The sequence below is a fragment of the Oncorhynchus nerka genome, linkage group LG25 (assembly GCF_034236695.1).
Source record: "Oncorhynchus nerka isolate Pitt River linkage group LG25, Oner_Uvic_2.0, whole genome shotgun sequence".
Lineage (NCBI taxonomy): Eukaryota > Metazoa > Chordata > Actinopteri > Salmoniformes > Salmonidae > Oncorhynchus > Oncorhynchus nerka.
Genome location: NC_088420.1, coordinates 55,670,995 through 55,698,517, shown reverse-complemented (window position 1 = coordinate 55,698,517; position 27,523 = coordinate 55,670,995). Strand labels below are relative to the sequence as shown.

At 42.4% G+C, this 27,523-nt stretch overlaps 1 pseudogene; it reads left to right on the top strand.

The window, feature by feature from the left end:
* The first annotated feature begins 1,585 nt into the window (after positions 1-1,585).
* Positions 1,586-27,523, top strand: part of LOC115109688 (periphilin-1-like) — a 32,150-nt pseudogene continuing 6,212 nt past the window's right edge.

Genomic DNA, 27,523 nt, shown 5'->3' with positions numbered 1-27,523 from the left:
AAGGCACTCAAAGTACCCCTCGCCGACCCACTCTAAACGGACCGGTCCCGCCCATCACACGTTTTTATTGGTTGAGGTGCATTCGCATTACCCACGCTCGACACAACGTAACATGTTTGTGCAGCGTTCACAAAAACGGGGAACTCAGAAACATCTGATTTCCGACTTCAGATTGTTGAAGACATCTGGGAACTCGAAAAAAACAAACAGTTCCGACTGCGAAAATTCGTTTCAAATGGTCATCAATCTCGGAATTCCAACTCCGGACCTCGGGCCTCTTTCTCGAACTCCAACCTGAAAATCACAGAAGTCATGATTTCACCTCGTATTTTTCCGAGCCCCGGTTATCTTGAGTTATGTACTTTGCTAAATATGCATTTCGAACGTATAATTACAATTCCATATATTTTTAAACACTTTTAAAAGTTTCATAAAATAAGAAAAAAAGTATCAGCTTGCCCCCAAAAAAAAAAAAATGCTAGTTTGCCACACTAACTAGCTAATTAGCAGTCTAACATTACATCACAGGTTTACAGAATAACGTATAACAATACACACAATTGTTTTCTAATCTATTTTTGGGTAAATCATTTTTGTTGACTGTAAAAACGTTTTATACATGCTTTTTCACACGTTGAAATGTTTTGTTTACTCCGTTGCCATGGTCACGGTGATCGTCGCCCTTGGTGTTGAGTTTGCGGTTTGCCTTCAAAATAAAAGTCCCCAATTGAAAGCGTCGCAAACCGACACATAGAGCGTAATCGTGCCATATTTGGACTAGACATAGAATATATTGATATGCCATGCATGAGACAAAGGAATGTGTAGCGGTATGTGTTAATTGTAGGGGTGCCCATGGGGCTGGGGATCAGAAATGTTCAGTGCGAGAGGCAGGTTCAGGTTTCCAGGGTTAGAGTACTGCAGAAGTTGTCAAATGCTGAGGCAATGAAGAATGTAGAGGGAGATGGGAGGGATCCTGCAAAGATTTCTACCAGTACAGAAGGATAAACCAACAAGTGATTTAAAAAAAACTTTATTTAACTAGGCAAGTCAGTTAAGAACAAATTCTTATGTACAATGACAGCCTACCAGGGAACAGTGGGTTTAACGGTTCATGGGCAGAACGACAGATTTTTACCTTGTCAGCTGAGGGATTCGATCCAGCAACTTTTCAGTTACTGGCCCAAGGCTCTACCTGCCACCCCAATATATGTTTCAGTCAGATTGGATATTTAGCTTTAATAGCAATGGTTCGAGTCTCTGAAAATTGAGGTTGTGGTGGCAGCTGCAGAGGTATTTGGTTGTGCGAGACTTGACATCGGAAGAGTGGTGGTATCCCGTCCTTTCAGGCTGTTGGCCCGAAGTAGGCCAAAATATTTTGAAATTGTGGAGTATGATGTTTATTTATTTATTATAAAAAAAATATAAAAAAATTGTGAGTATAGTGTTAGACGGTAGGGTATTTGTTTATTTTATTATTATATATATTTTTATTCAAGCTAAGTTTAAAGTGTTAAACTTTGGACACCAACCGCCGCCGAAGACAAAAAGGTCGAAGAAGAAGATAGGCGGCGGTAAACTCCGCGTAACATACTGCACTCCGCCAATCAAACACCGACGAGGAAGAGGTTGAATTTTACTCGTGGTGTTTGTTGTCAAATGTTGCACATGCAGAAAGGGTTGGAACTGTATAAAAAAATCAACCACTTTATCGCAAAAAGTGCAAAACTACCTTTTAATACACAGAGCACGTTCAGCTGGTAAGTTCGTTTTTCCTAGCAACAACAGCTTCAGTGTACGCTAGCTAGCATTGGCCAGCATCTCTTTGCAAGCTAGCTAGGCTAACTTCAGCATCTATCCAATTGTTTGTACATTACTAGCTAGAGACACTATCATTGCAATTGACTTGGAATGTTCATATAGAAACATTATTAATTGTCAGGGTCGAATTCATTAAACAGACTCTGTTGCTAAACGTTTCTTAAACGGAAGCAAACGTAATTAAACGGAGGGCCCTAGCTGCCTGAATTCTGTCGTTAGAAATTGTGTGCCGTAATTATTAACGTTACACCCCAGCGGTAATTCAGGTAGGTCCTTCTGTTTAAGAGACGTCGTAAGGAATATGCCCCAGTTGATTTTGTTTTACATGTGCAATTTTTCGTTCTGTGTCTTGTATCCTAGTTTTTGAATATCAACCACATTTGTGTCAATACACTCCATAGACAACTCAATAATTCCTAAATATTCATCAATATTTGCAGGTTTTACATTCTCCAAGTCCCACATCGAGGAGCCCTTCAGCAACTTGGAGTAAGTTAGCTACAGCTCTCCCACACTCCACTACAGTAACTGAAAAATCAGTGTGCACAATATGAAGGGACAGTCATACTGTAACCCTGATGCCTAGCTCAGATACTTTCATAGTTTGATTTGCGATCTGTTTGTCAGAGTATAAACGTTACTTAAGTCTCCCTAGTGCACACACTACACTGCCTGTACACACTGCACAAAGTTACTATCTAATGAGGTATTCATGTGCTTGTGGGAAACTGGGTATTCCGACATGATTGTGTTTAGTTGCATTTGAAGTCAGACCAATTCTTCAACCAATAGGATTTTAGCTAGCTTGATCTCAGTGCAAACTCGGTCTCCAACTTAACAGTTCACAGGCGAAACGTCAAGGATTTAGTTGCCGACTTTAGGATTACAGCTTCTTGTCACACAAGTAGGGCTGTCGTGGTGACCGTATTACCGTATTCATGATCAAACATTGAATCTTTGAAAGTTTAATTTTTTTTAATGAGAGAGATACAAATCTAATGAGAAATTTAAACAAATGATGCATGCATTCAAGTCTGGAAAAAAAATCCCTCCTTGCCATTATGAACCAAATGACTAAAAGCCTAATCCTACTCACTGATCTATCTTAAAAGCATTAAGACAAATTAAAGTTACGAAGAGTATTTTCCAAATTATTCCTATAAAGTGTTTGTCCTAAAGTTGCAGCTTTCTATGGGAATAATTATTAAAGTTGGATTCTATGCTATACTCATTCACAGATTTATTTTGAGTGACAAATACAGTTGAAGTCGGAAGTTTACATACACTTAGGTTGGAGATATTTCACTTATAATTCACTGTATCACAATTCCAGTGGGTCAGAAGTTAACATACACTAAGTTGACTGCCTTTAAACAGCTTGGAAAATTCCAGAAAATGATGTCATGACTTGAGAAGCTTCTGATATGCTAATTGACATCATTTGAGTCAATTGGAGGTGTACCTGTGGATGTATTTCAAGGCCTGCCTTCAAACTCAGTGCCTCTTTGCTTGACATCATGGGAAAATCAAAAGAAATCAGCCAAGACCTCAGAAAAAAATGTAGACCTCCACAAGTCTGGTTCATCCTTGGGAGCAATTTCCAAACGCCTGAAGGTACCACGTTAATCTGTACAAACAATAGTATGCAAGTATAAACACCATGGGACCACTCAGCTGTGATACCGCTCAGGAAGGAGACACGTTCTGTCTCCTAGAGATGAATGTACTTTGGTGCGAAAAGTGCAAATCAATCCCAGAACAACAGAAAAGGACCTTGTGAAGATGCTGGAGGAAACAGGTACAAAAGTATCTATTTCCACTGTAAAACGAGTTCTATATTGACATAACTTGATAGGTCGCTCAGCAAGGAAGAAGCCGCTGCTCCAAAACCGCCATAAAAAAAAAGCCAGACTACGGTTTTCAACTTCACATGGGGACAAAGGTCATACTTTTTGGAGAAATGTCGCCTGGTCTGATGAAACAAAAATAGAACTGTTTGGCCATAATGACCATCGTTATGTTTGGAGGATTAAGGGGGAGGCTTGAAGCATGGGGGTGGCAGCATCCTGTTGTGTGGGTGCCTTGCTGCAGGAGGGGGGACTGGTGCACTTCACAAAATAGATGGCTCATCATGAGGAGGAATTTTATGTGGAGATATTGAAGCAATATCTCAAGACATCAGTCAGGAATTTAAAGCTTGGTTGCAAATGGGTCTTCCACATGGACAATGACCCCAAGCATACTTCTAATATTGTGGCAAAATGGCTTATGGACAACAAAGTCGAGGTATTGGAGTGGCCATCACAAAGCCCTGACCTCAATTCTATAGAAAATGTGTGGGCAGAACTGAAAAAGCGTGTGAGAGCAAGGAGGCCTTCAAACCTGACTCAGTTACACCAGCTCTTTCAGGTGGAATGGGCCAAAATTCACCCAACTTATTGTGGGAAGCTTGTGGAAGGCTACCTGAAATGTTTGACCCAAGTTAAACAATAGGCAATGCTACCGAATACTAATTGAGTGTATGAACACTTCTGACCCACTGGGAATGTGATGAAAGAAATAAATCACTCTCTACTATTATTCTGGCATTTCACATTCTTAAAATAAAGTGGTGATCCTAAATGAATTTTTACTTTGATTGAATGTCAGGAATTGTGAAAAACTGAGTTGAAATGTATTTGTCTACGGTATGTAAAACTTCCAATTTCATCTATGTTCTGCCACAAGAAGTGAAATTGGGCAAACAATGCCAAGATGGAAAAATCTAATGAGAAGAAAATAAAAAAAACTTTGGCTACAGCTGAGTAAAGCTTGTGAAAAAGATTATGCGTTGTTGGCTTAGGCCTATATCCATATTATTCTATCAACATGCAACCTACCTACAACACCTATAGAAGCCTTATAAGGGAGGAGGTGAAAATGTGAATCCGTTTATAATGATCCAGTTCTGAGGACAGCCGAGTTGCTCTGCAGCCAATGATTTTTACAACCCATCGCAAGAGCACAGTCAGTGAGGTTCGTTGACTGCGTTACTCGTTCTAGACTGTGGAGCCCAAATAACTGTTTTGACTAGCAGTCGCTGCCATACGAAGGAGGAATGAGAAGTTTTTTACTTTTACCTGCTCCTCAAACCCGTTTTGTTGTCGTCTTTTGGTCAAAAAAGTTGAAAGGTCAGCGGCGAAACGTCACAACTTGACAACTCTTGTAATAACATTTTCTTTGAGTTTCCCCACTTGTAATTATGACTTGGAGGGTCGTTCAAGTGAAACTTCCCAGTTGGAACTCCGAACTTCTTTATTACTCCGACATTATGTGAACGCCGCATTAGTTTACATACTTACTTGTGGACAATTAACACATTTTAGTTTGCGTCCCCTTGTGTTAATTATTGTCATGGCTGTGATTGTATGCTTGTTGTCCCTTACTTGCAGTGGCGTACAGGCGAGACCGAAGCCGAATCAGAGAGGCCACCGATGAGCATATTTCAGAGAGAGCTGTAAGTGACTGGTCATTCTAGCACTTTGCACGAGCACTCTTTGGGCAGACGGTGACGATTATTTTCACGTATGTATTGTCATCACATGAGTGTTTATTAGGCCATCGACCATCCTTCATGGAGTTGTCAATGTAAATAGATGTACAACTTATTCGTTCATGCATAGAGTAGATTTTCTCTCTGCACTTGTGTTTTTGAAATAAACTAATCCATGTTGTAATGCTTCTTGTTTAGGGAACGTACCAGAGAGTTGTGAATGTTGTCGAGAGGAGGACTGCTGTGACAAGACCGGAGCAAGAATATGACAGAGAATTTGAATATGAAACCAAACGGTATGGTGGTGTTCAAAGTTACCATGATGATGACCAGATAGGATACCCTAGCGACAACATTCACACAGGAAGTGATCGTGGATACCATGGTGACGTGGTAGGCAGCATCCGAGGGAGGAACTCCCCATCTCCCCGAAAGGTCGGTAAAGCTTTATCATGACCATTGTCATATTGATCTCAGAAAAGTACGATTTAGTTTACTTTCTTTGCAGTTGGACTAATATAAAACGGACCATTTAGGTGGTAGCCTAGCTGTTGAATGTATGTTGATTGTCAGTAGATTGTATTTTTCAGCAGTCTGTATTATTCACACGTTTCAACACATGCTCTATCTTTGTATGCAGGAGGACTACAGGGATCCATACTACAGGGGATCCAGAGTTGATTCTCAGATGGGCCGTCAAGGAGGGATGAGGTAAATCAGGCTTGACCACATCTATAAGATTGAGAGACGTTGAGTAATACTTTGTTATTGACCTGTTTAAAATACTGTGATGGTTCTATTCTATGAACCACCAGATGGCAGCAGAGTTCTACATTTCTGAAGCCACCATAATGATTAAGATTAGGATCACTTTATTGGTCAATTGCACACAAGGTCCCCTCCGAAAGACACAAGTATATACAGGTTTTGGAGTCGTGCGGGGGGCTGCCACACTGGGCAGCATTTTGAGCAGCATTTTTCAAATCATGTATGTGTCTTTGTTTAAAGCACAACAACTAGCATTGATTAAACTCTCAATTTTTTGCTTTTTAATTATTGCAGCTCGTTAGGTAGTGAAAACGTTCCACAGGGTTGCTGGCCCATGTTGACTCTACTTCCCACGGTTGTGCCAAGTTGGTTGGATGTCCTTTCGGTGGTGGACCGTTCTTGATACACATGGGAAACTGTTGAGCGTGAAAAACCCAGCGGCGTTGCAGTTCTTGACACAAACCGGTGCGCCTGGCACCTTATACCATACCCTGGTCAAAACCACTTACATTTTTTGTCTTGCCCATTCACCCTCTGAATAGCACACATATGCAATCCATGTCTCAAGACTTAAAAATCCTTCTTTAACTTGTCTCCTCCCCTTCATCTTCACTGGTTTGAAGTGGATTTAACAAGTGACACCAATAAGGGATCATAGCTTTCACCTGGTCAATCTGTCATGGAAAGAGCTAGTGTTATTAAGGTTTTGTATACTCAGTGTAAATCCCCACTCAAGATATTACATTTGACATATATCGCACAGTCACTGATTTTGAAGAGGGATTGAAAACACACTGAAGCTAATTTGCCAACCTGTCTCTGAGGTATTGGGCGGGAAAGACAGAGTAGGTTCTTGGCTCGTTTCATACCATATTCCACTTATCAACCACCAGATTCCTTACCTTGGGGAGCTTGTCAGCCTGACCCCACACAGAGCACAGCTAAAGCCTGTGGATCTCCTCTGCCCCTGTGCTGCCGAGACAGCCGTCTAGCAGTGACCCAATACAGAGTGCCAACAGTTCACAGGCCAAGACCCACCCCTCCCCATTCACTCCTAACCAAGTGTCATACCAGACTCCAGACAGGGACAAAGGGCACCAGTGTCAACTCATTGAGCCAACAAGGCTAAACCCCCACAGGAAAACCTTCTGGGCCGCCAGCCACTCCCTCTCCAGCCAGACAACCTCCACCACACTCTCGGCTCTCCTCAGACTCTCTGTACAGCGTACACACTCTCTATGCTGTCTTCTGTGGGAGAGCAAGCTAACTATGGTCTAGTTTCTCACCTCTTCCTTCATTACTGCCACCAGTCCAGTTATTTTCACGATCCATAGTATGACACCTCACACCTTTTATCACCGACATTTGCAATTCTGTCTCCCACATTGGTTCTAGTTGGTTCACCATTGTCATTAAAGCTCCCTTGACTTGTTGGCAATGGAGCCTAAAAGAGAGACTCGTGGTGTGGTTTTGACAGGGCAGCAGGCGGGCATCTGGGTCCATTTTTCCGCCGTTAGTGTGGTAAAGAGGTTTACTGGAGGCCTCACCCTTGCAGTGTAGTCCACAAGAAGCAGCGGTCAGGAACTCTTTGTTGGGTCTCTCTCACCTGGCCGGAGGTGTTGAAGACTGAGGTGGCCAGACACCAGACAAACAGCAAGGCCTCCCCAGCACCACACCCTTATCCCTTTCCCCTCAACACAAGACAGAGTCCCGGGCCTGGGGGCTGCTGTTCATGGGCCTTCACTCGACTCCGACACATACATTTTGAGGGGGGGGTGCACACTGCAGGTGTGCCTTTGCAATAGAGGCAGGTGGGCGGCAGCGGGTGGATTGCTCAATCTGCTCCGTTGTGGAGCTCTTGACCTCATGCGATGATAGCAGATGAGTGAAATGGGAAGCCCATTAAGTGCACTCATATTATATTTGTGCACAGGGCTGATTGCATTTGATATATTATTGATTTCACTATTCAGGAAGATGAGAGGGAGGCATTGGCTGTAATAACCTTATGACTAAAACCAATTACCTAGATTGATATTGGGGTTTATGTTATTTGTTTTCAAAATGAGTTAATTTCATGTTTAATTTGTTTGTGTAACACTTTCAATGTAATGGATTGGCTTTAACGGCATGACCTTGTAGAGTGAGGCTACGTATTCCCTGTGTAGAGGCTTTGGTCAAAGGTAGTGCACTATAGGGAATAGGGTGTCATTTAGGATGCTGACCTTGTAGAGAGACACTCTCTCAGAACCTCTTGAATACTTTCTAGCTTAGTCAGGCCAGGGTCATCCTTTTCCCCCTCTGGTATTCTGCAGTTGTCTTTCTTCCTGGACCTGAAAGAGCTTGTGTTTAGTTTTCCTGTTATTGCAGGTGGGACTGTGACACCCAGTTGCTTCGACTCTTGTTTTCTTTTGGTTACTCTTGCTCTCAGATCAGCGTTTTCTTCTCTTTGGTTTGTAAGGATATAACCTGCGTTTAGAGAACCTGTTCCTATGCTTGGAAGAACAGCTTTGAAGATGCAGCTATAGACATACTGAATCAACAATTAGAACTAGGACTTTTCTTTAAGATGACATTTTATGTATAGCGACCACAGAATTCCTTTTTCATTGCTTTCTTATGGAAAGACGCGAGGTGAGTTAAGGTGGAATCAGTCACATTTATTTACTAAGCCCTTTTTACATCGGCAGAAGTCACGAAGTGCTACACAGAGACCCAGCCTAAAACCCCAAACAGCAAGCAATGCAGATGTAGAAGCACTGCAGATGTAGGATCACTCACTGCAACGGTGGTAATAAACTTTATTTGGCAGGCTGAACCTTGGCTACTTCAAACGGGCCTGGGGGCGTAAATGCTGGAGGCCTTGTTAGGCCTGATCCTTGTTTGGGACATGGCCCTCGAAGTTCAAGCAGGGGTCATGAAAACCAGGTGCCGCTGGTTGGTTAATTTATACAGTTGCGGCCAAATATATTAGCGTCTTTGCACTTTTCTTAAAGGCAGAGTATTAGCTATTTCTTAATTCCAGAAACGCATATAATAGTAACTTCCTGCACCCCAAGAAAACATTCCTAAATGACTTACTTTTAAATCAACAAAACGTATGACATCCTAAACCTGTGTTTACCACAGACCTTATTTTCGCTGTTCATCCTAAACCCCTACAAAGTCTCCCTTCTCTCATAGGCTTTGTCCAACGAACCATGGCAGAGTTACAAAAAGACACCATTTACTATTGCTCTCTGTGTCTATGTTGTGAATATTGTAGAAAAATCCTCACAGCCGTTTCCCATACTAAAAAGTGAAGTGCCTCTTGGTGCGCACCTGCTTACCATGTACAGTAGGCTACAGGCAATATGATCCTCCACCTTGTGAATCATATACATTACTATCTTGCATTCAAGGCTTTCTTTGTGGTTTTTATATGTGGGGAGCATACATTGTACAGTTGTAAATGAACAGACTTTCAAGTTAGAACCAAGTAAGGTCCATTATCTGCTACCTGGACATGAAATAATTCCCCATTTCTTGAAAAATAAGTTGAAATTGAGAAGTTTTGGTCTCCACACCTTTTAGATTTTCAACATTGCAGAACCAAATGTATTTTAGTACATTTTGAAGTTTGCATTTTATTATTTAGAAAATAAAGACAGATGTCATGGGCAGAATTATTGGTGCCCCCGAGCTAGTATTTGGTTGCATAGGATTTGGCAAAGAGAACTACAGACAAACGGTTCTTGTACCCATCAATGTGCTTACTGCACCTTTTTATTGGCAATTTGGCCTAGTTTTCAGCAGCAAACTGCTCTAATTCTTCAACGTTTGAGGAGTGCCCTCCGCCAACTGCTGTTTTCAGCTCTTGCCATAGTGTTTGGATGTGATTCAGATTTGGACTCTTCGCTGGCCACTGGTTACGAAAGTTATTTTATGCTCCGGGCATTTTTTTCCCAATCCCACAAAAATCACAATAACGAGCCTTTGCAAAGCTTTCACTCTGTCACTCAAACTTATTCCAGCGTCTGCCTGCCAGCTGGACATCTTTGTGTCTGTGTGTGTGTGTGTGGTCAACCTATGCTTCATAGGGGAGGAGTAGGTCAACTGTAGCCTACTGACAACGTTACAAGTGTAATTCAGAAATTAGGGAGAGATGTTTTAGTTAGAGAATAAGGAATTAGACTTTTTCAATGCTAGGTAGGGATACTATAGTTATCACGTTTTCACATTGGATTTATTAACTACAAAAAGGTAAGATGTGTTTTTAATTATAGTGCTGCTCTGCACACACAAGCTTGTTAGCTTGCTCTGGTCTAATGTTAAAACCAACTCGGAGGTTCGGAAGACATTAAAAAAATTCCTCCATTAGAAGCCGTTCCTCCGTAGGTATGACTCTGTGGCCTAATTCAGATAATGCATGTCATACAGTACCTTCAGAAAGTAATCACACCCCTTTTTTTGTCCACTTTTTAGTTGTTACAGCCTGAATTTAAAATTGATTGTATTGAGATGTTTGTCAGTGGCCTACATACGATACCCCATATTATCAAAGTGGAATTATGTTTTTTGTAATTTCCAAATTAATTAAAAATGAAAAGGTGAAATCTCTTGGGTGAATAAGTATTCAACCCCTTTGTTAAGTCTAGCCTAAATAAGCAGGAGTAAACATCTGTGTGCAATAGTAGTGTTTAACATGATTTTTGTGAATGACTACCTCATCTCTAACCCAAACTTACAATTATTTGTAAGGTTGAGCACTGAGTTCATATTCAACCACAAATACCAGGGAGGTTTTCCAATGCCTCGCAAAGAAGAGCACCTATTGGGTAAAAAAAAGACATACAGTACAAGTCAAAAGTTTGGACACACCTACTTATTCAATGGTTTTTCTTTATTTGTACTATTTTCTACATTGTAGAATAATAGTGAAGACATTAACTCTGAAATAACACACATGGAATAATGTATTAACCAAAGAACTGTTAAACAAATCTAAATATATTTTAGATTCTTCGAAGTAGCCACCCTTTGCCTGGATGACAGTTTTGCAACGCTCTTGACATTCTCTCAACCAGCGCCATGAAGAATGCTTTTCCAACCGTCTTGAAGGATTTCCGACATATGCTGAGCACTTGTTGGCTGCCTTTTCTTCACTCTGCGGTCCAACTCATCCCAAACCATCTCAATTGGGTAGAGGTCGGGTGATTGTGGAGGCCTGATGCAGCACTCCATCACTCTCCTTGGTCAAATAGCCATTAGCTGACAAGGTAGAAATCTGTCGTTCTGCCCCTGAGCAAGGCAGTTAACCCTATGTTCCCCAGACGCCGAAGACGTGGATGTCGATTTATGGCAGCCCCCTCGCACCTCTGATTGAGGGGTTAGGTTAAATGCCAAAGACACATTTCAGTTGAATGCATTCAGTTGTACAACTGACTAGGTATTCCCCTTTCCATTATACAGCCTGGAGGTGTGTTGGGTCATTCTCCTGTTGAAAAACATGATAGTTCCACTAAGCGCAAACCAGATGGGATGGCGTATCGCTGAAGAATGCTGTGGTAGCCATGCAGTTAAGTGTGCCTTGAATTCTAAATAAATCACGGACAGTGTCAATAGCAAAGCACCCCCACACATCACACCACCTCCATGCTTCACGGTGGGAACCACACATGCAGAGATCATCCGTTTACCTACTCTTTGTCTCACAAAGACACAGTGGTTGGAACCAAAACCCCTGATTCATGCAGTCTCCTCTGAACAGTTGTTGATGAACCGCCAGGGTGCCATAAATACGGGAAGTGTATACCACAAAGAGAAAGAAGAGGCACTCTTGCACCGCAAACGGTTAACCATGACCTCTGTAGTTGGTCCCTGTATGGTGACAACGTGTCTGCTGAACCAAGTGTGTACACGGGGAAAGAAGAAACACACCCTTGCGCTGCAAACGGTCTGCCCCCATCTGGTCCCTGTACTGTCACCAAAGAGTGTCTGTAGCAGATCCTAGTCTGACCTTTGATGTGCCTGTACTGCACTCCAGCGCACCGGGACACTATGGAGAAGAAGCACCGCAGATACTGCCTAACCAGTTCTAGCTACCTGTAAAAGAGGATCAGTTCTCCACTGTAATGTCCATGGAGAGGGAGAAAAGTGAGACATCACACCAGCCAAAGCAACGTTTCAAGTGATCAGAAATCAATTGTGAGCGCAAGAGGTGGTTGGCTGTGGCTAAATTTGACTATCTGGCTTGTGGCCAGGCTAGCTGCGTGCTCAACATGGCGACCTTGCTGCAAGGTCTTGGCCGAGCATGCTACCAAACCTATTGACTAGGATACAGAAATTCAAATCATCAAAGCTACAGAGCTAGCAATGAGACTCCCAGGTGATAGCCATGTAGCTAAGTACCTGATTAACAAAGACGACAATCACTTATTCTTTTTGTCCATGGACCAAAGCAAATCGGCTTTCCAAATGGCCAGGAGAAATTTACCGTGACCTGCTATAGATGGTTGGAAGGGCTCTGGTCAGGTTAAACTCACCCTCGCCAGATCTTCCTCCCGCTGTCCTAACCAGAAAGGACAGTGTTGACCTCGAACCCCCATTGCAAAGGCAATCCCTGGGCCCTTAGCCCTCCCTCCCTGACCTCCATGAGGTACCCAGAAGCTCCTGGGATCGTCCATAGTGCCTGTATGGTCATGGACAAAAAGACAGAGGAAGGATACATAGCCAGAGGAAAGTGAACACCCTCCAAAACCTAATGACAAGGACACTGGTATTAAGATCGTCAAACCTATCGACCAGGACATGATCATTGAGTTCACCAAGGCCACAGAGAAAGCGATGATAGGTTCCCAGTTGATAGCTGAGGACCTGGGATGTGCCATGGGAGCAGCAGAGCGCCACCTTTGGCTCGCTGACTGAGCTGCCAAACTAGGAGAGGTTGGGCCTTCTGGATGCCCCAGTCAGCCTTAAGGGACTGTTTGGAGAAGATCCACCCAGATCCTGATCAACAAGTTCTAGCCTGCAGAGGAAGAGGTCGAGGAGCTAGAGAAAGAGGTCGTGGAGGAGCCCATAGCCTGGATGACCATGGTTCCCCGCAGGCATAGATGTTGTAGGCAGAAGAATACTACAGACCGCTCACTTACAACACGCGCACACACAAGTGCCTGGTTTGGAATACGTTTTTGAAGTTGTTTGTCCCTGCAAATGAGTGGATGTTATTAGTTTTATCTAGTCCTAACAGTTTATAAGATGTACTCGCCCTCAAGTTATCATTCAATCTTTGCAAAGGGTTTTACAACTGCATAAGTCCTTTGTAGGGTAGTTTTATTAGGGATGGTTGAGTCTGACTCATTAGAGGGAAAATAAATCATCTAGACTAATCTTTGGATTAGAACTACTTGGTTATAAAGGTTGGATAGTATTTTATTCAGATATACGGTTTAAAGGTTGATTAATTAGGGCCAATTTCAAGTTTTCATAGCAATCGGTATTCGGCCTTTTTGGACGCCGATTACATTGCATTACACAAGGAGACTGTGTGGCAGGCTGACTACCTGTTACGCGAGTGCAGCATCAAAAGGACCTTGTGGCTGCAAGGAGCCACTGTAAGTTGCTAGTTAGCATTAAACTTACCTTATAAAAACATCAATCTTAATCACAAATTAACCTAATAATTTCATCAACCGTGTGTAGTTAACTATCTTGTTCTGCGTTGCATGTAATCAATGCGGTGCCTGTTAATTTATCATCGAATCACAGCCTACTTCAACTTCGCCAAACAGGTGATTTAACAAAAGCTCATTTGCGAAAAAGCACAATCGTTGCACAAATGTACCTAACCATGAACATCAATGCCTTTCTTAAAATCAGTACACAAGTATATTATTTTAAACCTGCATATGTAGTTAAAATAAATTAATGTTAGCAGGCAATAATAACTAAGGAAATTGTCACTTCTCTTGCGTTGAGTGCAAGCAGAGTCAGGGTATATGCAGCAGTTTGGGCCGCCTGGCTCGTTGCGAAACTGTGTGAAGCCCATTTTTTCCTAACAAAGACCGCAATTAATTTACCAGAATTTTACATAATTATGACGGTTGTGCAATGTAACAGCAATATTTAAACTTAGGGTTGCCACCCGGTCGATAAAACACTGAACGGTTCCGTATTTCACTGAAAATAAACGTTTTGTTTTCGAAATGATAGTTTCCGGATTTGACCATATTAATGACCAAGGGCTCGTATTTCTGTGTGTTCCAAATACTAATTGAGTGTATGTAAACTTTTGACCCACTGGGAATGTGTGATGAAAGAAATAACAGCTGCATTTTTACTTGGATTAAATGTCAGAAATTTGAGTTTAAATGTATTTGGCTATGGTGTATGTAAACTCCTGATTTCAACTGTGTGTGTGTATTTTTAATCATTATCGGCTTTTTTTGGTCCTCCAATTATCTGTATCGTGTTGAAAAATCATAATTGGTCCACCTCTAATACAGTGCATTTGGAAAGTATTCAGACCCCTTGGCCTTTTCAAATGTTGTTACGTTACAGCCTAATATATTTTTTTGCACATGTATTAAAAAACTAAATTTTTACTTTAGTACTTTGTTGAAGCACCTTTGGCAGCAATTACAGCCTTGAGTCTTCTTGGGTATGATGATACAAGCTTGGCACACCTGTATTTGTGGAGGCCTCTCCAACATAATCCAGGTAGAATCAGGAATTCCCCAGGGCAGCTGTCTAGGCCACTTGAAAAAAGTCAATCTTTACTAACGACATGCCCCTGGCTTTGAGTAAATTATACATGTCAGCTACTACAGCAACTGAAATGACTACAACACATAACAAAGAGCTGTAGTTAATTTCAGAATTGGTGGCAAGGAATAATTCAGTCCTAAATATTTCAAAAACTAAAACTATTTGGGACAAATCATTCAATAAACCCTAAACCCCAACTAAATATGTTAATAAATAATGTGGAAATTGAACAAGTTGAGGTGACTAAACTGCTTGGAGTAACTGGATTGTAAACTGTCATCAAATGTATTTATATAGCCCTTCGTACATCAGCTGATATCTCAAAATGCTGTACAGAAACCCAGCCTAAAACCCCAAACAGCAAGCAATGCAGGTGTAGAAGCACGGTGGCTAGGAAAAACTCCCTAGAAAGGCCAAAACCTAGGAAGAAACCTAGAGAGGAACCAGGCTATGTGGGGTGGCCAGTCCTCTTCTGGCTGTGCCGGGTGGAGATTATAACAGAACATGGCCAAGATGTTCAAATGTTTATAAATGACCAGCATGGTCGAATAATAATAAGGCAGAACAGTTGAAACTGGAGCAGCAGCACGGTCAGGTGGACTGGGGACAGCAAGGAGTCATCATGCCAGGTAGTCCTGGGGCATGGTCCTAGGGCTCAGGTCCTCCGAGAGAGAGAAAGAGAGAATTAGAGAACGCACACTTAGATTCACACAGGACACCGAATAGGACAGGAGAAGTACTCCAGATATAACAAACTGGCCCTAGCCCCCCGACACAAACTACTGCAGCATAAATACTGGAGGCTGAGACAGGAGGGGTCAAGAGACACTGTGGCCCCATCCGAGGACACCCCGGACAGGGCCAAACAGGAAGGATATAACCCCACCCACTTTGACAAAGCACCGCTCCCACACCACTAGAGGGATATCTTCAACCACCAACTTACCATCCTGAGACAAGGCTGAGTATAGCCCACAAAGATCTCCGCCATGGTCATAACATATTGATACAACAGTAGCTAAGAGGGGGAGAAGTCTGTCCATAATAATGTGCTACTCTATCTTTTGAACAGCACCATCAACAAGGCAGGACCTACAGGCTCTAGTTTTGTCACACCTGTAATACTGTTCAGTCGTGTGGTTAGGTGCCACAAAGAGGGACTTAAGAAAATTGCAATTGGCTCAGAACAGGGCAGCACGGCTGGCCCTTGGATGTACAAAGAGAGCTAATATTAATAATATGTATGTCAATCTCTCCTGGCTCAGGAGGAGATATTGACTTCATCACTACTTGTATTTGTGAGAGGTATTGACATGTTGAAAGCACCGAGCTGTCTGTTTAAACGACTAGCACACAGATTAGACACCCATTCATATACCCCACAAGACATGCCACCAGAGGTCTCTTCACAGTCCCGAAGTCCAGAACAGATTATGGGAGGCGCACTGTACTACATAGAGCCATAACTACATGGAACTGTATTCCACTTCAGGTAACTCATGCAAGCAGTAGAATGAGATTATTTTTGACTGATAATTATGGAACAGCGGGGACTGTGAAGCAACACAAACACAGACACATGCATACATACACACACATGATAACATACACACTATACACTCACGTACACATGGATTTTGTGTTGTAAATATGTGGTAGTGGAGTGTGGGCCTGAAGGCGCACACTTAGTGTGTTGTGAATTCTGTAATGAATGTATTGTAATGTTTTTGAAATTGTTTAACTACCTTCATTAAGCCAAACCCCAGGAAGAGTAGCTGCTGCCAAACCATAATAAATACAAATAACCTGTCATAACACTGTCATGATCAGTATATTTACAGCTGTTACATATTGTTTTTTTTATGGCTGATAATGACACGTACATAAGTGTCAACCCACATTTATTACAATTTATTTTTTCCCCGCCAATAAGTTTTGTTTCATTTTGAAAGTTTGTTTCTTAAGTCTGTTGTTGTTGTAATGAATTATTTTGTCATGTTTTTTTCATCATATTTTAATTAACTTGCAGAAAATATACTTTGTTACACTGTCATGAAGCATTATGACCATCCTATGTCACTTTACTTGGACTAAGAAAATACACTTTGACACTGTCATGAAGCATTATGACAGATTTCATCAAATATGCCAGATATGCCTATCACATACATGTCCTTATGTCAGTCATCAATCAAGAGGGTGTCTTGTCCTGTACCTGAAATCTGCTCCTGCGTTCAGCAACAGAGCATTGGATTCGGTGCATGTCTGACCTAACCCAATGCACTATTACAATGATGATTTAATATGGTCCATTTAAGAAAACGTTATTTAACGAACATACTGTTGACAAGTAGGCTATCGTGTAATGAAATACCTGGTGTGTTTTTGTGGGTTTTGACACTCTTATGTAGGTGTCTTTTAACCAGCCATAAAATAATGTGACCAGTGTCACAACCGGTCTAAATGTGTTATCAAATTGTATTGGTCACATACATGTGTTTAGCAGATTATTGCGGATGTAGCAGTGGAATGACACTGCACTTCAGTTGTATACCGTTTTTCAAGATAAAAGGCACTACTTATTTTGTTCTAAGTCCAGCAATGACAGGTTATGTCAGCTGTTGACATATTATGACGCAGGGTGTCAAGTAAAGTGTTCCCAAAGTCTATTTTATTTTGAAATTTTAGGAATAGCAGCAGAGTGGGCTCCCATCCCAGCAGCAGAGTTCAAGTGATAGCTCCTCTCTCGAGGACCATGTCTCCAGCCTACCCCAACCTGAGGTAGGCCCTCATATACTTTGGCCGAGGGTAGGCCCATTCTTTCTAGTGCACTTAGTTAATAGACCAAAGTGCCAAGCACCAATGGGACTGACATGGTGACTTCAGTTACTGTTACTGATACTGTTTTTCAAGATCCAAGGCACTACTTATTTGTTCTAAGTCCAGCAACTTCATTATTTCATATCAAGTGGTTTTCTTCTTTCACTCTACACTTAGAGGTAATTAGAATCCAGGCTCTCATCGTGTAGAGCCGTGGCTTTAGTTCTGTCATTGAGTGGACCTGAATGGATGGGCCCTTGAATCCCCTTCTCTCGCTCTCTGTTTTCTCAGGGAGAACCCTGAGGGTATCAGGCGGAGAGTCCTGGGCCCCTACCCTGCAAGCCCTGCCGGGGACTCCTACACTAGATTACGGGACCGCTCTCCTATCAGAAGGGATACTCCACCAATAACAGGCTCCGTTCTCATGCGCTCCGGGTCCAACACCAGCAGAAGGAGCTACTCCCCAGACAGGGACCAGACGGGCTTCCCCTACCATCAGAAGAGTAATTTTGCAACCCAAATGACACCATATTCCCTATGTAGTGCACTTATTTTGACCAGGTCTCATAGGGAAGCATCCTAAGTTTCCTTTGGTTTCTCTACTGAGGCATTTAGTTCAGCTGTCAATGATTTAATAATATCACATTTAATCAATCACTTTAGAGTCTGGCTCTGATCCAGTTTCCATTCTAGCATATCACTTGGAATGATGCAATGTAAAGGACATGCATCCACTAGTGTGGATACTGTAACCTTGGTGTTTGTATCTGCTGTCAGTCATTTTGGTGACCTTTTTCTTTCTCGCCACTCTCCAGGGTATAAAGAAGAGCCTCACAGCCAGAGCAGAGAGCCTGGTAAGTCTACACTTCATATCCCTAAAAGAAAATTGGCACGTTTTGAAGTGATGCTTAAACTAATATGCAGAGGCCCGGCCGCTCTCTGAGAGGAGCATCTGTTTTCAGTGGAGGTGTGTATTAAATGGAGGTGCTGGAACATTTTTAATTACACACACACACACACGCAGGTTCTATAAGGCTGGGAAAAGAATAGCCTTGTTTTATTGAGGTGATTTGGCTTTTGATTCAACGTCTAACCTTTGCTTGGCTTGCGCATTGAGCCAGCAGATGTCTTCAAGATCAAACCATTACTCACTCCCAGTCCCATTACCTTCCCATTTGAGTGGCGCATGCATACCATTATGTTGTAGCCTAACTTTCTTTATGAGCGTCAAAATGATTCAGTCAGGTCTTGCCAGGTCTCCCTTGTCATAGAGGTCTTCTGACCTCAATGGACAACCTGGGTAAGTAAAAATAAAACTATGACCTTTTCTCTGTGTGGATTTACCAGGAATCTGCGTAGGTTAAGTTAGGCCTACCTTCAATTGAAGTGAGGAGATTTTGAGATTAAGAATATTAGGATAGTAGGATAATAAAGGAAAGTAACAGGGAGTGTCCTTAAATATCCCTATGTCTAATGCAGCCATTTCACATGTTGTTTTTTGACTTAAGAAGTCCTTTCTCATAATCACTGCAGAGGGGTTTTAAAGCCCTTATTTTCCTCCGTTATGCTACGGTGTAAAGAGAGCACGGAGGAAGCCTTCAGTTTAGCCTGAAGAACCCCCCCAACCCTATGTTTGGGCTGCATATTCTATCCCATTTTGAAGATGCAGTAAAACAGGTAGAAAACAGTTGTCCCTCCACCCCTGTCTGGAACACTAATTTGGCTAGGTCAACACATCAAAGTGCACAGAAAGAAACTGTTTGGGAGGGACGATAAGGAATGCACACCACACAGGGTCTAGTTGTAGGCCTAGTTTTACTGTAGAGAATCCTGTACAATGTCTCTGAGTGAGCATTTGGAGTACAATGGCTTAGAGAAAGCCTGCTGCCTATAGGTTATGGTTCAGGTTTTTAGTTCCCAAATAGTATTTTTTAAGTACCTCTTGAAGAAGACTATTTATTCTACACTATATATACGAAAGTATGTGGAAAAATGTGTGGATTCAGCTATTTCAACCACACCCGTTGCTGGCAGGTGTATAAAATCTAGCACACAGCCATGCAATCTCCAAAGACGAACATTGGCAGTGGAATGGCCTTACTGAAGAGCTCAGTGACTTTCAACGTGGCACCGTCATAGGATGCCATCTTTCCAACGAGTCAGTTTGTCAAATTTATGCCCTGCTAGAGCTGCCCTGGTCAAATGTAAGTGCTGTTATTGTGAAGTGGAAAACGTCTAGGAGCAACAACGGATCAGCCATGAAGTGGTAGGCCACACAAGCTCACAGAACGAGACCGCCAAGTGCTGGAGCATGTAAAAATCAACACGCTACCAAGTTCCAAGCTGCCTCTGGAAGCGACCTCAGCACAAGACCCAGCATCACTAATGCTCTTGTGACTGAATGGAAGGATGATCTCGCAGCAGTGTTCCAACATCTAGTGGAAAGGGAAAGCCTTTCAAGAAGAGTGGAGGGTGTTATAGCAGCAAAGTGGGGACCAACTCCTTATTAATGCCCTTGATTTTGGAATGAGATGTTTTGAAGAGCATGTGTCCACAATGTTTTGGTGAAGTATAGCCTAGCTTTCATGATTAGTAGTGGAGGGGGATAAACTGAATATGTTTACAATATTATTTTGGTCAAATATTATATTGATACTTTGACTCAAAGTATCGATTTGTAAAAAAAGAAGTGGGTTTGTATGCTGAACCTGTGCAACGCCTAGTATTTAACATCCTATAGCTTGTTCTCCATCTTCTTATGAAATAGTGAGCCAACATGTTTTTAGCACTTTATTTTAAAACTTCCATTACTGATTTTTAAGCAAATTTTTCTCACGGTCCCTTTCTCTCTGCAGCAGACATACTTATATAGTAAGCAATGTATTTGGAGCATCAAATCGCAATAAAATTGCGGTCTCGAATCGCAATTAACATATAGTATCGTGATAATATCGTACCGTGACGTCCCTGGCAATTCCCTGCCCTAATGATTAGACTGTACAATATATCCTAACTTTTCTTTGTTTGGCTTGATAACACACACAAATAATTAGCCAATTGAAGTTGGCAGAAATACCCTGCTCTAGCACATTGACTGTTGGTAGGGATTAGTCTTCTTATCCGCAGGGTTCTGTTTCTGACTTTCATTCATTCATTACCCGTTAGTGAGGTTTGATGTTTAATCTGCTTAGATTCCTTTGCTGCTGTTTAACTAATGCCATTACGTGTCTCTTTGATGGAACACACACAATCTTCTGGATGCTCCTCTTCTGGATTTGCAATTCACGAGCATCTGTCACTAATCATTTAAGTTAAAACAGCAGCCTAGTTTCTTCTCCACAGATTCAAGTGTCTGGCGAGTGAGTGTCTTTCCAAGTTAACCAGGTTTTCCTCAAAATGCAAAGGCCTGGTCTGTCATAGACAGAGAGTTCTCTGTCTGTGTTACTCTGTTCTTTTAATATGGCAAATATCCATTTTATTATAAATTCAGCCTACAGACATTTTTGCCTAAGTAAACATCTCTCATTCAAAGAATCATCTGTTAATAGTATCATAGGAAATCCAGCACTCAAATCAATTTTGAATTTTGCTGCATTTTGAACTAACAAACTACTTTTTCATGGTTTACTTGGAATTTTTTTCATAACTTCCTGGAAGAAGTGTGTTTTTAATTTCACCTTGGCTCAGTCTCATCGCCATGGGAATAAAAACAAACATTTCCACCCAGCCATATTTGTTTTTTTATAGACCTATTGGAGCCGGCGGAGCACAATATTTCAATTTAGTCACAGCTGAACTTGTCGACCTCTTATTGTGCAAGCTATTCCAACAAGAAACTAAAATTAACAGCGATTTGTCTGGGCTCTGCTTGTCGTCAGTCCCACAGCATCTTGTCCTATCCATTGTTCACTGTACGAGTGCAATGAGTGATTGCACAGTGGATGACAATCTAGAATAAGTGGTGGTAGCTCCCCAGTGTGTTTTTAATACTGAGATGATTTAAATGGAATTGTACTGCGCCTGGTGGCCCTGATTTTTATTTTGAGTGCCCTCCTTTTTCTTAAATGTTTCCTTTTTGTTTTACAATGCTTCTTAGTTTACTGTGTATGCATGAGTTGCGAGTGTTTCTCTTTCTCCTTCTGTCCCCAGTCTCTTTCTTCATTCCTCTTCTCCTTCAATCCACAGATAAGCCCAGGTTGCTAGGCCACACAAAGACTGCCTCCATAGACGGTTCTCCACACAGCGCTGTCTCAATCAAGGTACGGCTGCGTAACTATGTCAGACATAGCTCGCTGCTCCTGATTCAGTTCAGTCTCTCAGTTGATACGATCATTTATTAATTAGGCCTATATCAAAACAATAGGCTACCTGTCATAGTAGTAGCATACCCTTTACTAGCGTTGTACTAGTCCTAAAAGTTAGAAAAGACCTGCACAACTGTTTTACATCACTTGGTTGGATTATGGAATTCCATGAGACTCGATACATAGTCGAAATCCGATTTGTTACCATACAGACTCTTTTTCTTTTGTCATCGTTTCAACATTGTCTGACCATCACATTTTACCTACCTTCCTATGGATACACAGTTTATCAACACAATTCATTGCCCTGTCATGGTGTGTGGAATCTGTTGCAAATCCTTGTTCATGTCATTCATTCTAGAACCCACATCGCAGAGGAACAGTTGATGTACCTTAAGTGGCCTGTCTCTTTCTTGTGGTCTGATGAGATCACGATAGATGAAGACTGCGTTCACCATGCGTGACCCATTTCCTTGCCATGGATGAAAGCTTTCTGGATTTCTGTAAACTAAAAGTTGTTTGTTTTCAATGCTAACGCGGTCACAAAAGGCCTCCTCTTGTTCAAATTGACATTCAGAGATGTTATGTTTTGTGTCTCATTTCCCTTTTAACACTAAATGATGCAGTATGATGCGCTGACGTCGGTGGGCGTGGGCCTTCATCTTCAGCTGTCGACGGTCTTTGATCAAAGATGTTGAAGGAAAAACATTCTAGATCGTTGTTGAGATGCTGCAATGCATATTAAAGCGTTTGATGTGCTGAAAGAAAATGACAGCAACAACAACCTCGTTGACTCTAATCAGTGTTGCCCTCACACGCTTTGAATTTGAAACCTGAATCAGTTAAGCCATTTGAACTGCTGTGTCCTGCCTGGCGCGCTAACCCATTAGCTGTAACCTTTACCCTCCCAGGAGGAACTTGACCCCACCCCAGCCCTGCTAGCAGAGCCTGAGGACACAGTGCCGGCCAAGGATGACACCGACCAGACACAGAAGGCCAACTTCAAGACACGGCGCTCTCAAGCCATCGCAGCTAAAGCCCTCGAAATTGAGAAGGTAATAGAGGTCCCACTATCCAACAACACTCAACTGCTAGCTAGTCATTCTCTGCTGGCTGTGTGGTAGAGTCCTGCATCGGATTGGATACCAACGGTTCCCAGCGGTTGACCCGCAAAAGAATCACCTGGTTTGGAAGGATTTTTGTGTCATTGTGGATAAGGACAACAAGCCGGTAGATGGCTATACAGCCAGCAAAAAGTGCAAGCAGGTATTTGTTTACGATAGGTAAATTCAGTTTAATATCAGTTAATTGTTAGGTTAATTCAGGCTTTTGTGCATTTAGACCATATGCAGGCCATATGTCTAAAAACGGTATGCTGGTAAAGGTAGCCTTTTATCCAAATGTAGACATGCAGACAAATTTAATTCATGCAGGAAGGGGAATAATAGCCTACTACTCTGGAATCATAAAAACAATTAATGAAATGTGTTATTTGGCGGGTCACTGATCGGCTCTCAGAACAATTCTATGCAGATGGGTCAGGTTGCGTAGAAAAATCTGTCCTGATTTAGGGATGCTAACTGTTAATCGGTTAGCTGCTGAATATACATTTGACAGGTCATCCTTATCAGTCTATAGGATCATTTGCATACTTTTGTGGAATTCAATTCGCGCGTTTGTATTTTCGTTACTGGCTATGCATCTAATTTATCACACACATACAGAGCCTAGTTTGAGGAGTGGAATAGCCTACAAACTGTCAGACAGTGTGAGAGTAGCTCCTCAGTCTGTTGGCTACTGGAGTGAAACCTGCTTTTGCATGCCCAGTCATTGCGCAACAAATAACAATTCTGAATGCAATCGCGTGTTAACTTTGGTGGCCACGATTTTAAAAGGAGCTATTTTTGTTTCTCAATCTCAACTCGTAATTAAAGCTCGCCTCCCATTCGGGTGTGTAGGCTATAGCCTGCCTAGCGTTGACTACCAGCACGTCACCCACCACTTTGCAATGTGTGCTTGAGGCAGTGGAATTGTTTGAAACGATTTACTTTACCTCAAATAATGAGGCATGTCTTACTTTGCTTCAAAGTAGCCTTGCGAAAAGTCCATCTGTAGAAACATGGAGGCAATTATTTTATAAAGACTTCCTCGTGCCATTTAACCAGCATTTCTCTCCTGTTCTATTGATTTTCATATCAACTTCATTTTTGTTGTATTAGCAACCCATCATTGCAACAACCATTAGATTTTCCCTCTTTCTACATTTCTAACAGAGATTATTTATCTCTGTCACAACTGTTCGCATTAGGTTAAGAGCGGTGTTTCCCGCAAATTGCGTTTTGGAAAATGTTTTATTAGCTGCTTCATCACAGAGGTTGCATGTTCAACAATGGACTATAGCCTTTTGAACTGTTATACGATAAGGCTTGCTATTGTTGCATGTTCCCAGTAAGCTCTTAATGAAAAATGTCCTGTCCGTGTATGCATGCATAGTATCAGCGAAGAAGAGGCAAAGCGAGAGGTTTTTCTTTCGCCAAAATCTGTCCAAAATAAGCCCAATACGTTTCTATGGGCTTGTTTTGGGCCTAAGCTTGTCGCCTGCCTTCCCGCCTAGGGCCGCCTTCCCACTGTTAGCGCGGAAACATAAGCATCGCGTCATTATATACAGATCTCAAATAGTACTTTTCTGTTGGTCACGTCATTTTATTGTTTTACATTTTACTGAAAAAATGTAACCGTTTATTGACCGGCAGCCAAATTAGTCGGCAGCTAAATGTACACATTTGCAGCCATTGTCCTGATGTTGGATATCGGGTGGGGCTTGGAATTGATGTGGCCAGCGTGGGGCGGGTGTGACTCCAAAGAACTGACCCGTGCAAGAATGCTATCTCTCGTCCAACTCCTAGGCCTGAACCTTTCCTCCATTTGGATTAGTGGCTCTCTGAAGCCCTATTGCCTGCATATGGCGGCTTGGGAAACGTGTCATTTTGATTTGAGAGAGCGAGCACAGGGAGGGAGGATGAGTTGGCAGGAAGGACTTAAGCATCTCAGGTTGTGACGGTCTACACAGGGCCTGCTATTTGAGTCTGCCTGCCCGGCCCTTCCCTACACACACACACTGCGCTACACTACCACTTATCTGTTCCCGTTAAACCAGGGCAGGAATTGCCCTGCAGGGTTCTGGGGGGGCCACCCACGGTGTGGGTACTTCTCTTGGCATTACAAACATGCTTACGCACACATAGCACACATGCTTACCCTGCCATTTCCTAACCAGTTGCAGTTGTGGAGAGGCACTGGCTTGTAACATCGATATTGACCTTAGCCAAATGCAGTCCAAATGATCCCCATCCCTGTACATTGGAGGGCCAAGCCAAACTCACCAGACCAAACGGAAACCACGATGCATGGGGAGGGAGCTGGGTTTGCATGGGGATGTGGCTGGGGGTACAGGGCTACGGCTGGAGATGGGGATGGGAATAGAGATGTGGCTGGGGCAGAAAGTCTGGAGTTGGGCATGGGGATAGTGTTTGGGATAGAGCTGGTGCTTTGACTGAGGATGGGGCTGGGAGCTTGCACGAGGTTCATACCTCCATTGAGGCTGATTTAGTGTGATGGCTCCTGTCAATAGCTGTTTATTCAACTCTACGTGGAGGGAGGAGACTGTCCTTTACCACCCTTGAGCCATGAGCACTCACTCCTCTATCCAATACTGATCTTCAGAGGAGGCTGGTTTGAATGAGCACGTTTGCAGTAATGCTGAAGGATGAGGACTAGAAATATACACAACTCTCCATATTATTTGTATACTCAGTGGGGTCAGTCAGGTCGGGAGCTGTTTATCTGGTTCATGTTCTAAAAATACCTTACTGTAGAGCTACCGTACCCATTTAATATGGGGCCGATTATGGGCTAGGAAAGCAAATGAGAAAGCCAAGACATTTATTAATGCTATGTTCCAGTAACTTCCTCTTGAAAGGCTCCTGTGTTACATTAGAGGAATTACTCTTGAAAACGACAATCAAATTAATCAGAAAACAAGCGAGCAGCAACCCTTGAACTTGTAAGCCTGTCTCCCATCTTCTCCAATTTGGTTGATGGTACTACACTGTAAAGCATTAGCCTACATGTTTTTTCTCCGATTTTTGGAGGATGGATGTACGACTATTTACATTTTTGGTTAGAAACCTAGATTAAGTATCAGAGAAACTATTTAACGTAATGGGAGTATCAAAGTTGCCGGCTGTGATTTTCTGAGGAGTCCCTCCATTCATCATTTCAATTAGTGTAAGCTAAACTTATCCATTTCTTCCCTATTAGTCCATTACATGAAGGCTGCTTCCCAAATGACACCTTATTCCCTTTACAGTGCCCTACTTTTTACCAGAGTAGTACACTATAAAGGAAATAGTGTGCCATTTAGAACCTAGACTAAGCGGTCCGGTCTGCATCCAGTCCAGGCTGAATGATTAAATGGCTGTTTTAATGATATCCTCTGTCTACCAGGCCCTCCAGTCATTACATCCACTCATTACTCCACTTCCCTTATTAACTCAGGACCCCTGCCTCTCTGCCTACATCAGGGCTCTTTTGAGCAGAGCTCCAGTATAGAATCACAGCTTTGTATGTATAATCTCCTAAAGACGAAACCCCCAACTCTGTATCCGTTACGCTTACACGCATGCAGACATACACGCACTGTACCCCTCTAATTGAGACCTCCATGTCCGCTCCAAACGCCCCCTCATCCCGTCTTCCCTTTTCTCAGCCATGGCTTTTTAACCCGTCCTGTGTGGCCCTACCTCTCTCTAGTATCAGGTCTGGAGATCTGTCCCTGGCTCCCTCCGCTGGGAGATAGGGAGGGAACCCAGGGGAGAGAAAAAACACACACACACAGAGCAGGTTCAGGTCAAACCACCCTTCCTGTTTGATTAAGTAACCAGGGACCGGTTCTGTCTTGAGAGTTCACAGTACAGTTTGAGGAAACACTACTCCCTAAATACTCTCTATTGTTACAAATCCAGCGTGACACTTCCTCACACATGCATTGAAACGCTCACTCCCAAGTGTGTGTGCGTCCTTAAGAAACAGTATTTTTGAAGCTCTAGTGATGTCGAGGGAAATTATTTCGTTTTGAGACCCTTTTTTCACCCATTCCCACTTCTTTCTCAAAGCTTCGAAGCATGTAGAAGTGTGTGTGTGTGTGTGTGTGTGTGTGTGAGTGTGTGTGTGTGTGTGTATATATATATGTGTGTGTGTATATACATACATACATATATATACATACATACATACATACATACATACATACATACATACATACATACATGCATACATGCATACATATGACAGAACTCTGCAGGCTATCTCTGAGTAGATTGCAACTCCACCCCCTTTGGCAGTGTTATTTTGTCGGGAAATGTTAGTCAGGGATGGACATGTCAGGATTTTTGGTGGCCTCTTCCTAAGCCAGGATTTAGACACGGCTATGACATCAGGATTGGCAGTGAATAAAACAAACTTAGGGAGGAGG